This window comes from Ursus americanus, chromosome 2 (genome assembly GCF_024610735.1).
Source record: "Ursus americanus isolate L20-20 chromosome 2, mUrsAme1.1.p, whole genome shotgun sequence".
NCBI lineage: Eukaryota > Metazoa > Chordata > Mammalia > Carnivora > Ursidae > Ursus > Ursus americanus.
The window spans coordinates 88,661,991-88,671,973 of NC_142128.1; positions in this window are offsets into that span (position 1 = coordinate 88,661,991).

Below are 9,983 nucleotides of genomic sequence, written 5' to 3' on the forward strand. Positions count from 1 at the left end.
CAGCCAGCTTAGGACCCCTCATGGAGTTCCTGGTTTTTGTCTATACTGGCACTGGTCTCAGTTAGTGATTGGTTATATTTTTTATTAATTTGAAAATTAACATTAATTAGAAATATTTTTAAGTGAGTTCATGTTTATGCCTTACCTTTCTCCTGTTTTTCTCAAAAGTAGGAAGAATGTCTTCTTTTGTCAATCCTTTCTTTAATACCTCATGTTGGGGTAGATTTGTAAATATTGAATGAGTAAACATAGCATGACTTGAAGTCTCATTTTTCTTTACAAGTTGTGTTTATCACAGCCTCACAGGGCAAATGCATGTGAGATGTATTTGGTGATGTGGCAACTGGACGAAGTTTCTTAAAGGAAACTGTGTTTCCAGGATGGGCTTGGAAATTGTAGCCCAGAACTATGTGTAACCCTGGTCGGTTGGCAGCAGAGAGCCCACAGCCTGGGAGAAATGTTGTTCCAGGGTGCCCTCTAGTGATCCAAGGCACCACTCGGTCAGAAAGCCAGGGCCAGAGGCCCTTGAACTTCAGCAGGAAGCGGACTCATGGTGGGAGCCAAGAAAGCTAGAGATGCCAGGATGCCAAGCCAGCGGGGAGACCAATCCTTTTAATCAGTATCTTCAGGAATTGGATGCACAGTGAAATACCAACTAGGTGATGCCCATCAGAGAAAATATCCCAGCTATGGAGTCTGAGGATGCCCAGTGTCATTCCTCTGCTTATAGGGGATGGATCACGGACTCCTTGCTCACAGCTCAAGTGTGGACCTCAGTGAGAAAGAGAGAGACACAGAGGCAGCCTAGGTCTCTGATGTAAAGTACAGTCTGGGACACACAAGAGCAGGCAGCAGCATTTTTCGCTGGACCACTGAGCAAATGTTTTAGAAAGGATTGTGTTACCTTCTCTTGATGTCTATTCTCCAGTCGAATGGAGGCAAGCCCCCCTTCTCTTTTTGTGCCTTTCCTGGCAATGGACTCTTGGTTTCTATTGAGCACACGTTCCATGGCCAGCACTATGTCAGACTGTTCCCACATATCATCTGTAGAAGTCCCTGGAATCAGCGTAAGTGAGGCATTCCTTATGCCATACAAGCAGAGAGAAGGCTTGCCAGACAACTGGTTCAGGCATAGGCAACAGCTAGAATTTGCTATTGTGTGTTCTGTACTTACATCCTGTTAAGCAAATGTGCTCGAAAGATAAAGCAACAACCCCATCTTTTCTCTATTGTAAAAAGAGCTAATTCCTGCTCAGAAATCCAGTAGACAATTTTTTAAAAAACTGTCTCTGAATCCCCGTCAGTACTTCCTCCCGCCTGATAATTTCCCAATTGAAGGCTGCTGCTTTAATTAGGGACTGTTCGCACATTAAAATGTTTGTTGAACCTTGAAAGGTGATAAATTACTCTGATTTGCAGTCTAATACTCAAGTCTAATTATTTTATGTGCTTTTTCATGTACTAATAGCACCTAATGAATTCATTTGAATGGTAAAACCACATTTATTGAGTGTCTACTATATGTCTGGACACCATGATGGGCTTGTGGAAATATAAAGGAGGTTAGGCTGAGTGCTGACCCCACCGGGCTCAGAGCTTAGGGGGGACATTACCTCGGATGCGGTGTAATGAGTATCGTATCGGAAGTATGAACCCGGGGCTAGGATAGCACAGGACAATTACATCTCTCCATGGGAACCAGTTGATAGAGAAATGCTATCACAGATCCACTATAATTGATGAATATTAGTATTTTTCATGAGGCATTGGGTAAAACCATGTCATTCATTTTCAAATTACCTTGGACGAAAGAAAGAGTTGAGTTATCGAATCTCTCTTCTTACGAATAACACTGTTTTCTTTCACACCCCCACCCCCATTATTATATCTTTAAAATGAAACACGAGGTGCTGGCCTGATGCCGTCTGATTTCAGTCCTGCTCATTTGCTTGTCTGGAAAACTTGAAGCAGAGGCTCACAGAGCCCTTAATGAGAAAGCTCATTAAAAAGCCGTCTGAAATGGGGAAACAAATTACATGCACAACACAGTCCCCTCTTTCCTCCTCATTTCCTTCTCCCCCTCCCAAGGTTAGAAATGACAAGGCGGAGTGAGTCATCGGGTCAAAACAAAGCGCCGAAGCCGAGTGGGTCTGTCTTTACCTTGTTGCTTTGATGCCATTTATCTTGCTTCACTGCCGCACTAAAATGTTGCCCAAACAGCAGGAGGGCCTCGTGCACGTAATGATGGCCTTGGTAAAGCCTTTGATTGTGTGTATTTGGGTGGAACTTGAGCTTGTAATTGGCGATCACACATTGTCTGATTTCAGAGCCTCTCTCTAGAAAGCTTGTTTATTCCTGGTGAAGGGGGAAGTTTCCTTCCTTCCAGGTGCATCTATGACTACCTTATGAAGCTTTCCTCAGGAGGATTATTTCAGCATGGTAGTGGTCATATTCAGGGCTGGCCCAGCTGCAAAGTGTCTCATTAAGTCCCTCCCTACCCTTCTCAAATCAGGAGTTTCACGAGCCAGGATAGACTTCCTGCCTCCTGGCTCAAAAGGAAGTGATGGTAGTGACTGTCCACTGGGAGGAAGAAATGGAAGGTGGTTTTTTTTTTTCTTCCTTCTTCTCTTATCCTGGAGTTTGCAAAAGGAAGGCTACAAACACCAAACAATTCTTCCACACCTGGTAGCAAGGCACTGTTTGGGGAAAAAGGAAATCCTTCCTGCCACTTTGTCCGCTGATTTCTATAATTTGCTGCGGTTGAAGAACTTACAATGAAATACTTGCAACATGGCTCTTTGCTGTGCCGAGGTGGAGAGACTGACTCCTTTAAAGTTAGAGGATGAGGGTCCATCACATACTAGCTGTTTGGCTCTTTTTAATTTTTTATTATCTGTTATTTTTTAAAGTAGGCTCCATGCTCAACGTGGGGATTGAACTCACGACCCTGAGATCAAGAGTGGCATGCTCTACCAACTGAGCCAGCCAGGCGCCCCCTAGCTGTTTGACTCTCGAGAATTTTTATTTTTAGCTTTTTAAAGATTTAATTTATTTACGGAGGGGGGGAGAGTGAGAGCATGAGCAGGAGGAAGCAGAGGGGCAGAGGGAGAAGCAGGCTCCCCACTGAGCCGGGAACCCAACGTGGGGCTTGATTCCAGGACCCTGAGATCACGACCCCAGCTGAAGGCAGATGCTTAACCCACTGAGCCATCCAGGTGCCCCGACTCTTGAGAATGTTTAAAACATCTCTAAACCGAAGTGTCTATCGTGTGCCAGGCCCTAGGCCAGGCACCGAGAATGTAAAAATGGAAAAGTCACTCACTCCATCCTGAACTTGTTCGTAATCTCCTGGGGAACACAGATGCACGAACAGTCCCAGCACAACGTGATGTATGCTTTACTGAAGCTACGGAAGAGTGGCCAAGAAAGCCAGAGGAGGGGACTGTACATGTTCCTGAGGTGGGGGAGAAGAGCAAGAAGGTGAGAGGTGGGGACACTGCGGTGAGGGAGGCCCCTCAGGTCAGAAGCTGGAGCAGGATTCTGAGGATGAAAAGAGAGTTCATGCAGAGAGAGGGTGGTAGAAAGAACCCTTGGTAGAAAGGGCAGGACTGAGGAGTGGGCTAAGTGGTAGGGAACTGGCAGAGACTGGCTCCAAATGCTGCTGGAGACTCATGATGATGGAGACTGACTGACCTCCATTGGACTGATCATGATGATGGAGACTGACTGACCTCCATTGGACTGATCATGGTGATGGAGACTGACTGACCTCCATTGGACTGATCAGAAACGACAGATGGGACGTCAGTGGTGACTGTAGCAAGAACAACTTCAGGGCACTTAGGGGAAGACCCCAGAGCAGAGTGAACGGAAGGAAAGCAACGGAGCTGCTGCCTTCTTCGCCGAGCTGGGGAAAGGAGATGAATAGGGTGTTGGCTGGAGAGGGATGGTCGATGAAGGGAGGTCTTGGTTGTTTTGGTTGGTAACTGAAATTTGGGCATGGCTCTCTAGCCCAGGGCGGGAGGCAGTGGGGAGGGAAGAGTTAATTTAAAGGACCGAGATGGGATTAAATCGGGTTAATTCCTACCTTGTAGTCCTGAGGATTAAATGAGATCCCCCTAGGCCAACCCTTTCTGTAAAGAGATATACACATGTGAAATATGATGATCCTGCTATTGAAATAAAATCTCCACGGGCAAGGCTGCTGAGTTGGGCAAATCTCCCTTATCTCCCTTATCACTTGGCGGCTCTGATAGGCCAATCTCCCTCTCCGTAGCCTTTTTGTGTGTGGTGCTGCTTTCCTATTTCCTCTGGCCACCACTTTAAACCCAGAGCCCAAGAATGAATTGAACCCTCCTTGACATTTCTTCCTGCCCACAGCCCAACTCCCCAGTTCCCCTGGATCACAACAGGAAGCTGGGGCTGATAAGTGAGAAGCATTAAGGGAGGGGCACGAGCCTTCTTATTGTTGGGAGGTGGGGCTCCCGTCCAGACCTCTTGGAAACTTGCTTTGTCGTTTGATCAGCTTTTCAGCAGATATACTGGAGCTACCTGGGTTATCTGCGCTCTGAAGTAGACAGTCCCCTCACAGACACCAGTGGCCTCCTTTTCCTTCTTAATTGATGAACTACAAGTCCTACTAGGGCAGAGATTTTTGTCTGTTATGCTCGCTGCTATATCCCCAGTGACCAGAACTGTGCTTGGCACATGGATGGTATCTCATAAATATGTGTAAAGTTAATGAATTCACCCATTCATTCATCCCTTCATTGATTCAGTCAAAATGATTGTGTCCTGCAGGCCAACCCACCAAGCCCATCCTAGATAAACAGATAAGTAACACTTGCTATCATTTAAAAAATATATATTCTGTGCCAGGCACTTTACATATAATAGTTCATGTAATCACAATCACTTTACAAATGGGGACACTGACACTCAGAAAGAAGACCCTTACATGAGGGTATAGGGCGGGGAAGTGGTGAAGTTGGAATTCCTGACTGCCTCACTCCCAAACCTTTGCCCTTCCTACACCTGCCTGCTTCTCCAGCCTCCTCTCTCAACGTTCTCCAGCTCAAAGCCATCATTTCAGTCACAGCGGAGCACTTACAATTTCTTGACCATGCCACACGCTCTCTCCTGCCCTCCTTTGCCTGGGACTCACTTAGCTGTGCCTTCTGTCTGCCGAATTCTTACTCCTCTTTCCTCTGGGAGGCTCTCTTGAAATGATGCTCTCCAACTGGGGTAGGTCGACCTTCCCCCTGTGCTGTCCCAGCCCCCTTTGCAGCCCTCTGTCACAAGTGGTATCACGGGCATCTTTGATGCCTAATTAAATGTGTCTTGCTCCATTAGATGGTGAGAGGTTCAAGGGCAGGGACTGTCTTTGTAGTAGGAGCTGCCATTTATTGAGTGCTGCCATGTACTTTCTTCCCTTGCTAAATTCTCGACCACCACCCGAGGTGGGGATGACTATGCTTGCCTTCCGTATGAGGATAAGGGAGCCCAGAGAGGTTAAATATCTTTCCCACGGTCCCAATAAGTAAGGAGCTAGGTCCAGATCACACCCGGGTTGATGTGATTTCAAGGCCCCAATTCTTTTCACTTTGCTATACTAGCCTCAGAACCATCCATGATGCTCAGAGCTTGGCTAGAAAGACAGATGAGTACTACCTGAACAATGAGATTAGCAAGCGCATACAGGTTTATACAAAGTTCTCTGAGGAAAACATATGGAAGGGAAGAATTTGTTCTCTCTGTGGGAGGAGGGGTTGGAAAAGCTTCATAAAGTTGCCAGAATGCTTGGGAACTTGTAAACTGGTTCCATAATTATGGTTTAAGGTGGAAAATAGATTTCTGCATCAAATACTGGTGATTAGTTTTGGGGACCACGACAGCCAGCGTCTGGGCCACCACTGGTTCCAAATTGGCCCGTCAGGGTGCCAGGAATTTTGCCCAAATGCCTGCTGGTACATGCTGAAGTAATGGCTGGTAACCAGGCAACCCGGTCAGCACATTGTTTCATTAAAATCGTGTGTGTGTGTGTGTGTGTGTGTGTGTGTGTGTGTGAAAAACTACTTCACATAATCACAGTTTTAATCTCACATACGATACTTTAAATTTAAATGAAATCGATACATTTTCCAGCTTCTGGCTACATGGGCTAGGGTAGTAACTCCTAATTCTGTGTTCTCCTCCCGCTTCCGTCTCTCAAGGGCTCGCATCCCCTGGAGGCCGCTGTCTGTGTATTCTCTCCTTCAGGGAATTCCTCTCTTTTCTAGGCTACAACTACTGTAAAATTCCTATGAAATTAAGCTTAAACCCACAAGAAAAGCATGGCTTTAAAATATATCGAATAAAAGGTTCTTTGTCTGCTCTGGAGGGGGTGCGAGGGGAGGCGCGGTGGGCGGCTGGGTACCCGGATACCGATGTCACGGCTCCGGCATCAGGCAATCAGGAGGCTTTTCAATGGCTCCATTTCCTAACCATGTGGCCTTGGGCAAGTTACTTACTTCATCTCCTTAAGTCTACATTCCTGATCCATAAGAGAGTGAAAATAATAGTATACCAGTAGCAGGATGATCGCGAGGACTGACGAAATAATGGAAAAACACCTGGTGACTCATTTGTAACGTTACCAGTAAGTGCTTGTTGTAATGATAATTATTATTACTCTTACCGATGGCAGGATGAACCAATTTGGGTGACAGTGATTTGCAACCTATGAAGGGCTATGAAAATGCAAAATATTATTATTATGGTGTCTAGTGTTGAGCGAATGCCAAAGAGCTCAGTAGAAAGAGAAGCAAACAGGAAATCAGGAAAGCCAGATCCTTTTTTTCTTTTTTTAAAGATTTTATTTATTTATTTGAGAGAGAGAGAGAGTGTGAGCACATGAGCAGGGGTGGGGGAACGGGGGAGGGACAGAGGGAGAAGGAGAAGCAGACTCTCTGCTGAGCAGGGAGCCTGATTCCAGGACCCTGAGATCATGACCTGAGCTGAACGCAGATGCTTAACTGACTGAGCCGCTCAGGCGCCCCAGGAAAGCCAGATCCTAATGCTACTCTTGCCTCTAACCCCGCACTGTGACCTCGTTGGGCTAGTCTCTCCCTGAGCCTCAGCTTTCTGGCCTGTAAATGAACCAGTTTGATTAGATTATCTTGAAGATCAATCCCCGCTCTGAAATTATATGATTCCATGAATGTTGGAGCAAATAAGGGACATAGCACAGCTTACAGAGTTCTTGGAATAGAGCGGAGGGTCCATATGTACTATGTGTATCAATGGCCAAAGTTCATCTCTGAGGCTGATAAAAGTTAACCCCAACTCCAACAATCAGAGAGAGCCATCTGGGGGAATTCAGTGAAAAGGCAAACTACTCCGCCACACCTCAGGAATCTTGGAGGACATCCCTGTGGCAGAAGGTAATAATTTGTATCTATAATGACAATGCTAAACAGTCAGAAGAAAGGTCGGATTATACCCAGCAGGGGCAAGTTTAGGCAGGGACGTGAGTCCAAGACTCTGAAAATGTTTCGGTTTTGTGCCTTGGGATAGCAATGGGCTGGGAGCTCCTCCACTCAGCTTACGTAGGGCGCTTTGCTTCCCATGTTCGTAATGTACCAAGCACCTGCTGCGGGCTAGACAGAGATATGGTGGTAAGCTCTGGGCCACTGAGAAACAGTCCGTATTCTTGAGGAGCTGACAAACTGTTGGATAAAGCATTCAAACTGTGGGGGAATACTTTAACCTTTTCAGCATAGTCCTGTACGGTGCTAGCATCGTTTATATATTATTTGTCCATTATTCTGTGAAAATATAGCCTCTGATGTATTCAGCTCTGACTTGCTTCCCCACCCTCAGCCCTCCAGCAGCTTCTGGATGTTCAATATTATCTCTTCATGTGAGCCGTACCAGAAGGAAGAGTCATCTGTTACTCTTTTACTTCCTAGGGAGCCCCTCACGCTGGTTTGCAGAACAGCTCTGGATTCTTTCTTTTCCTTCTCAGAGGACTGATTGGTTCAGATGTGGCTGCTTGGTCTCAGTCTTCCCCTGAGCTCCAATTTTATTCTTCCTGTCCACTCTTCCACCTTACTCTCAATTAAAACAAAATAACCAGAAATGATAACAAAAACTAGATGGTACGGTGTGGTGGCAGCTCCTGATGGATAGGCTAAATATTTCTTTTGCTACTATAGCAACTATCATTGAATGCCTTGTCACTTACCTTTAAAGCACTTTGGAAATGTGAAAGTTATTTTGCATATAAATGCTTAAAATCACCTCATTTAGTTAAGATACTTTCATCTCCCTCCAAGATTCTTCTTAAAGGGACTTTTACTATTTTCTTCAGATACTGTTAGACATGTAGAATGCCACATTGATAGATTTCCCCCAAACTCACTGATTTTCATATTCCCTGAGAATGACAAGGATATTATGAAAACCACAATAGAAAAAATTTCCATAAAAATACTTAATCAAAAATAGAAGGCTTGAGGCTTAAAGATACTTCCAATTATCTGGAAAACTGATACTAGATAATTGAGTGCTCATTTAACAATTCGTTAGATAAACATGTATTAAATGCCTAAAAACGTTGCATGTGCAAAGTACTTCAAACATAAAGGAGATTAAGAAGCGGTTGTTACTTTCAAGGAGTTCAACTGAAAATTGCTTGCATTATATCTTGCATAAATACCAAATATTTTACAAAACATTTTCAGTATGTAACAACTCATTTCGTCCTCAGGGCAATCAACCCTTGTTTCACACTTCATAAACTTGAGATTTCTTGTTGCTCACTGTTATTTGGCAACCAGAATGTTCATTTTGATTCCTGGCTTGATTTTATGTGCCTAATGACTAACAGTTCACAAAGCAATTCATTGGAAATAAACTTTTTTCATCTTCTCACTTTCTAGTCCTTATTTCTCTTAGGCCTGAGTTTCCTCCTGAGGGGGTCAAGGGCTCAAATGACTTTTCAGGTTCTCTGGCAGTGACTTCTACTGTGCACCTGTGGTGGGGGGCCTGGTTCTCGGATTCCTCTCCTACCCAAGCTTCTAGGCCAGAATCCCAGACGTTCATCACTCCTTCATTTTTGCTCTCTATTTTCCCTTCACTCCACCCCTGATCATTCCTTTCAGGTCATTTGCTATCTTGGACTATTTTCCACCAAAAAATTGAAAGAATTTAGCAATTCGGGAATTATTCTGTCTGATGCTTTCACTTTATAGAGGAGGAAACTGGGGCCCACAGCCATCAGTTGTAATGCCAAAGCCACACAGATAGGTGGTAGAACTGGGCTTGAACCTGAGAGGCTATGTTCTTTGACTGGATGTCTTTTATAGACATCAAGGTGTGTTTAAAAGCCATCTGTCAAATGAAATATTCTTCCCAGGGTTATGTGCTTTTCTCATCTTGCTAATATATGAACATTTGGTTACTGGTACAGTAGAAATCTGTCCAGTTTTATAATATTTCACAGATTATATTGTTATGTTTTTCCAGAGTGTACCTGTTCACCAAGGAACTAAGTAGTCATTGGGTCAATTACTGAGCGTCTACTATGTGCCAGGCATAATCGAGGCATCAGGAATATAAAAACCACCAGCTTCAGGCCTGCCTTTAATTGAAAGTATTCTTTGGATCTGTGTAAGATCATTCAACGGTGGATTACTAGTAACTGCATAATTTTAGTGTAAATAGCCCCGCAAATGTGAGAAAATTAGTAACAGGAACTGAACTCCAGCAAGGTGTTGATGCAGGCATTAAGGCCTTTCCCTGTGCATTTAGGATTTTGCAGTGCAGAGGACCCAAGAACTGCTATGTACATGTCATCAAATGTGGTTTTAAAAATCTCCCAAATTTGCTAGTAAAATGTCAACAGAGCTTAATCTTGGCCGATCTATTCCTTTTATTCGTTTTCTTTCCTCTCCAGCGAGCTCCACCACCGGGGAGGCCGGGGCCCCAAGGGGCTCAGACCC